Source organism: Monodon monoceros, unplaced genomic scaffold (genome assembly GCF_005190385.1).
Source record: "Monodon monoceros isolate NGI ecotype Baffin Bay Population unplaced genomic scaffold, NGI_Narwhal_1 Super_Scaffold_18, whole genome shotgun sequence".
Taxonomy (NCBI): Eukaryota; Metazoa; Chordata; class Mammalia; order Artiodactyla; family Monodontidae; genus Monodon; species Monodon monoceros.
Window position 1 is genome coordinate 97900720 of NW_021703774.1, and position 5880 is coordinate 97906599.

The following is a 5880-nucleotide window of genomic DNA, read 5'->3' on the forward strand; positions in this document are numbered from 1 at the left end:
GGCGTTGTGAGAGTACAGAAGCTTCCTTCACTTCCTTGTTTATGTGAGGGGGGGGCGGGAATCCCACCCTCCTCCAGGCCTTCCCGGCTGCCCTGCCCTTTTGAGGCTCAGCAGGGGTGAGGGCGGGGCTGGGCAGGGGGGCAGCACGTAAATTCGGGAGCAAGGACTGGTAAGCTGAGATGTTGGAATTGCAGCCTAGCCAGGGGAGTTTTTAAAGGTTCAATTCAACAAAAATACCTAAACTTCAATATAAACCTTTCAGTCTGATAAATAAACCAAGAGCTGCACCATATGGGGAGGTAGGAAGTCTCCTCCCAATGGCCCCCTCCTCTCTGAGGCATGAAAGACGCCGGACGGGCTGACAGGCCTGCACACTGAAGGCCTGGGTATCCCTGCCATGGTGTCAAACAAGGAGGATCTGCTCCAGGTTCATGGTTCCAAGACCCACTGAGCTTCAAGAAGTAATGACAGGAAAATAAAAGGAAGAAGAGGGGAGGGAGGCAACGGACGGGTGGCTTCCTGCTCCAGCATCTGGTCTCCAGCAGTCAGGTTGTACAGGCACCAACCAAGCTGAGCCTGTGGGGTGGCCTTGCCTGTTGCCTGGGAGTGCAGTAGCTCTGGTTCTTTGCTAGCACCCTTTGCAAGTCAGCAAGTGAACAGACTTTCTCCTCATGCCACACCTGCCATGATGTCCTTCTAGAATCGAGGAGGGGCCACTGGGAAGTGAATAAGGGGCCATGGGCTGCTGGGCACTCCCACCCCGACCCCACAAAAGAATGGGTCTCCATGTCCCGTCTTGTCCACGTCGTGAGTGTGTAATTCCATTACAGTTCAAGGATCAGAGAGGTGGAATGGCCTTCAAGGGAGGAGACCCAGAAAACAGGCCCCTTTTTCCAGAACACACGGTTAAAATAGAATAGCCTTATCCTTTACATGTATACACACACACACAAAGTTACCGTACATGGAGATTATATAGTAAGAGTCTACTGAGATGTGTGAGACTACAACTTGTACTTCTTTGAATCCTTTATAATTCCCGATACAGTGCTATAGCCATAGTAGCTGCTCAATCAATATTTGTTAAATAAATGAATACATGCCTGTTGGAATAAGGAGCTCTGCGTTGATTAGGGTGGGTTTCAGGGAGAAGGTAGTAAGTTGCCAGATCATCATGCGGCATTGACCAGAATGTTGGGTATAGTAAATTTTCAATGTTATTGTCAGAGCTACACAACATGTAGTGTTGTGTAAACGTTAAGAAGCAATACCAATTCCCTTCCAGCTCTTTCTTATAAGATGTATGGGAGGCAGTGAGACACTTAGCTTTTGAGTGATCTTTTTTTGCTGTTGAAGGCAAGGAAGTTATTTCCTGAGATACGGATGTACAGCAATCCTCTTTTCAGTCCTGTTTTTCTCCTCTGCTTACAAGCTTCCTAATAAGAACCATGTCATGAAATCCTCAGTGGTGAACAACAGGGGTCGGGTGATCTCACTTGAAAGACCACTCATCACAAGAATAACACATCACTTAGTTCTGTTGAAGATGGACACGTAGGGCAGACTCCTTGGTGATAATCTTCACTGTGCCTGATTCTAGGAAGAGAGACAAATTGTTTATTAAAACTCAGGTGACTGTATCTTTTCTGATGCAGACATGATGGATTACGGTGTAATGATTATAGTGTATTCTCCAGTGCTTTGGCAAATAATTTATTATGCCTTTGTAGAAAGTTTGATGTTTTCAGCATATTTTGAAAATAACGCGTCTTCCTCTACCAGAGCAGGAACAGCCTCTGAGTGAAGGCGGGGGCATGAGAAATATGCCATTTCTGCATGGGTGGCTCCCTATTCTCAGCACATCTTGGTGTAAATTAAGGCAATACTTGCTGCTTGTGATGGTCAATTCTATGTGTCAACTTTGCTGGACCATGGTGTCCAGATACGGAGTCAAATATTCTGGGTGTTTCTGCGAGGGCATTTTTGGATGAGATTAACATTTAAATTGGTTGCTTCCGTGTAAAGCAGATTGCCCTCTGTGATATGGACGAGCCTCATCTAATCCGTTGAAGCCCTGACTAGAACAAAGATCTGACCTTCCCCAAGCAAGAGTGAAGCCCTGAGCAGATGGTCTTTGGACTTGAACTGCAGCGTTGGCTCTTCCTAGGTCTCAGCCTGCTGGCCCAGCCAGCAGATTTTGAACTTGCCATCTACCACAATCACATGAGCCAGCTCCTTAAAATAAATCTCTCTGTAAATAGATAGATACACACATCCTACTGATCCTGTTTTTCTGGAGAATCCTGATGAATACAGTGCTGTAACAAACAATCCTGCACATTTCACTGGCTGCACACAGTAGAATTGATGTCTTGCTCAGGGAGCTTCCCAATACCAGGGCTCCTTGTCAGGGGCCAGTTTTCCACTATGTGGTGATTCAGAGACCCAGGCTTCTTTCATCCTATGATCCACTTTCCTCCAGGCTTGAGTCCTCTACGTACAGCCAGCAGAAAGGAAAGTGAGAGTAGAGAAGGCACATCTTGTTAAACCACCTTGGCCAGATGAGACATACATCATTTCCACTCATTTTCCACTGCTGGACATTAGTCGCATGACTCCATCAAGAAGGATGATGGGGTTGAGAAATGTGGTCCTTGACCAGGAAGCTGCTTCCTGACAACAACTCTCTACTACAGAAAAGGAAGCAAGAATTTGGTAGCTACCACAGTCGTCTTTGTGAACACTCATCATCTTATGTGTATTTTTAAGAAGATTTACTACACCTCAACTCTAATTCCTTTTGTGTTTTCTTTGGTGAATTTGTTTCCTTCTGAGATGACACAGAGCCTCTTGTGTCAGTTTCCTGAGTGATTGACCTCACATCATTAGACTTTTCACAGATTTAAAATCTCACAAGGAAATCAAGGTTAAATAACAACAGAAAGCAGAATATATTACATGTGCAATGAGCAGGATGGAAGGTAAATACAGTGGGTGTTCAGAGGAAGGAAAGACTCTTGGGCTGTTATGTTCAGAGAGAGCATTTATGGAAGATGTGTACTTGAACTGAGACATTAAGTATGAGTGGGATTTCTTTTCTTTTTTTTTTTTGCTGTGATGGGTCTTCGTTGCTGCGTGCAGGCTTTCTCTAGTTGCGGCGAGCGGGGACTACTCTTCGTTGCGGTGCGTGGGCTTCTCATTGTGGTGGCTTCTCTTGTTGCGGAGCACGGGCTCCAGGGGCGCGGGCTTCAGTAGTTGTGGCTTGGGGGCTCTAGCTGAGGCACACGAGCTCAGTAGTTGTGGCGCACGGGCTTAGTTGCTCTGCAGCATGTGGGAATCTTCCCAGACCAGGGATTGAACCCGTGTCCCCTGCATTGGCAGGCAGATTCTTAACCACTGCACCACCAGGGAAGTCCCAAATGGGCAGAGGGAATGGGGAGGACATTGCGAAGAGGATGAATAGGAGGCTTGAGTAAGAAAACAGAGACAGAAATGAGAAAGTAATTTTTTGAGGAATAGTCAGAAAAACAATTTGACTAGAGAGAATACCAGGGAGAACATTGACTTTTTTAAAAAAGCAAATTAAATCTGGATTGTGTTTGAATTGAATCAAAGTAGTATATAAATAATGGAGATGCTCAGAATATTTTTGCATACAAAAAATAATATTTTAGAAGAACAATGTAGTGGAAGTGTGCAGGATGGTATGGAGAGGAGTGCACAGAAGTAACAGACCAGAATCTTCATGACCCCTGATTGTACAATCTGTGGTTGTTTTTTATTAGTCAGAACATTTTTAATTGCATGTGAAAGAAGTGCAACTTAAACTGGCTTAAGCAAAAAGAGGATTTCTCGGTTTGTGTAAAAGAGAAATCTTGGCTACATCTGTTTTAAGCATGGCTGGAATCCAGGAGCAAAAAGTGTACCATTAGAGTTCAGTCTTTCCATCCCTCATGAGCAACATGGCATTGGCAGCTCCAGCCTCATGTCCTCACGGCTTGGCAAGCCCAGCAGAAAGAGACAGTCTTACTAGACAGTGCCTGTGGGCCATCCCGGGGCAGATGCTTCTCGTCCAGGTTTCGGACATATGTGCATCCCTGAACCAGTACTATGGCCAGAGTGGGGGACGCTCTGGCCAGTGCTGGACCTTGTGCCCCCAGAGTGGGAAGATATGTGTATTTGGGGGAGGATGTAGACAGGCCAACCAGTCCCATCTGAAACATGCAAATGGATCTACCAGGAGAAAGCTTCTATTATCAAAAGGAGAAAAGAGGGGTACACTTCACTACCACCTCTAATTTTTTGCATTAGGTTTCTCCTTTTCCTAAATATGTGTTTCTTTGTTTTTTGTTTTTTCGGTACGCAGGCCTCTCACTGTTGTGGCCTCTCCCGTTGCGGAGCACAGGCTCCGGACGCGCAGTCCCAGCGGCCATGGCCCATGGGCCCAGCCGCTCCGCGGCATGTGGGATCTTCCCGGACCGGGGCACGAACCCGTGTCCCCCGCATCGTCAGGCGGACTCTCAACCACTGCGCCACCAGGGAAGCCCCCCTAAATATGTTTTAAGTTCCAACTTATACAAACATTTAAGTGCTTCTACATTGGCTGGATTCTGTTTTACTAGTATCTTCCATCTCATCTCTCTATATCACCTACGCTAGTACTGAGCATATAGTAAATACTCAACTCTCTCTGAATTCTACTCCAGAAATTCTACACTCATCCTTCTATTCACACTCCCCATCCTTACCCCATGACCAATGCCCTCACATTTCTTCCCTGGCCTACTGCAACAAACTCCCTACCGGGCTTTCTACCTCTAATCTCTGGCCTTTCTAATTCATTATGTACAATCTACCAGAGTTATCTTCCTAAAATGCAGGTCAGATTGTGATAGATCTTGACATAGGACAAATTCCCTAATCCTTAGTATGGTCATGTGGTCGCTTGTTTAATGCCCACACATTCCTCCCATCTCAGTATGTATGCTCCTTTGCAATGTGACTTGGCTGCTTCTCACGCTGAGAAGTGGAGTCCATTTTTCCGCCTCCTGGAATCTGGGTCGGCCTTGGGATTTGGGTTGACAAATAAAATGCAGCAGATGTGACATGAGAGTTCTGAAATTTAGGCCTAACCTGCATGGTACCTGCTGCTTGTTTGGAGCATTGCCCTGAGACTGCTATGAGGGAGCCAGTCTAGCCTGATGGAGAACGAGAAGCCAGGTGGGGAAAAGCCGAGGCTCTCTAGCCAGCAACCAGCCCCCAACACCAACTGCCAGGCTTGTGAGTGAGGCCACTTGCACCTCCCAGCCGGCTCATTCTCTAGCTCTCTGCAGGCAGCGTAATGAGCCCAGGAGAAACAAAAGAGGATTTCCCAGCCAAACCATGGAATTATGAGAAATAGTAAATCGTTGTTGTTTTAGGCCACTAAGTTTGTGGGCATTGTGGTATGCAGCAGTGGATAACTGATATAGGTAGAATCACTAGAATTTGTTGGAAGGTGAGGAATAAAATGACTAGAACGACTCCCATTAATTGAGGTTTAAAGAAATAGATATAGGATGTAGATGAGGGTGTAATGAGCATTGGGAGCCTTTGGGGTATTCCAGTGTGTCCAGATGTCCAGCCGTTAGGTGAATACATGGGTCTGGGGCTGCCTGGATTGAATCATCCTTTTCAGTACTTGAGATTGGATTAAGTCACCAAGGAGCATTGAGCGAGTGAGGGGAGGCAGAAGCCAAAGTTCAGAAGAGACAACCTTGGGGAACACAAACTTTTAAGTTTGGGCAGAGGAAAGAAAGCCAGGAGAGGAGATGGAATTTTTTAACACAGTTAAAAAGGGGTAGAATATGTTTATGTACTTTGCTTTCGTTCTTCCTTTTT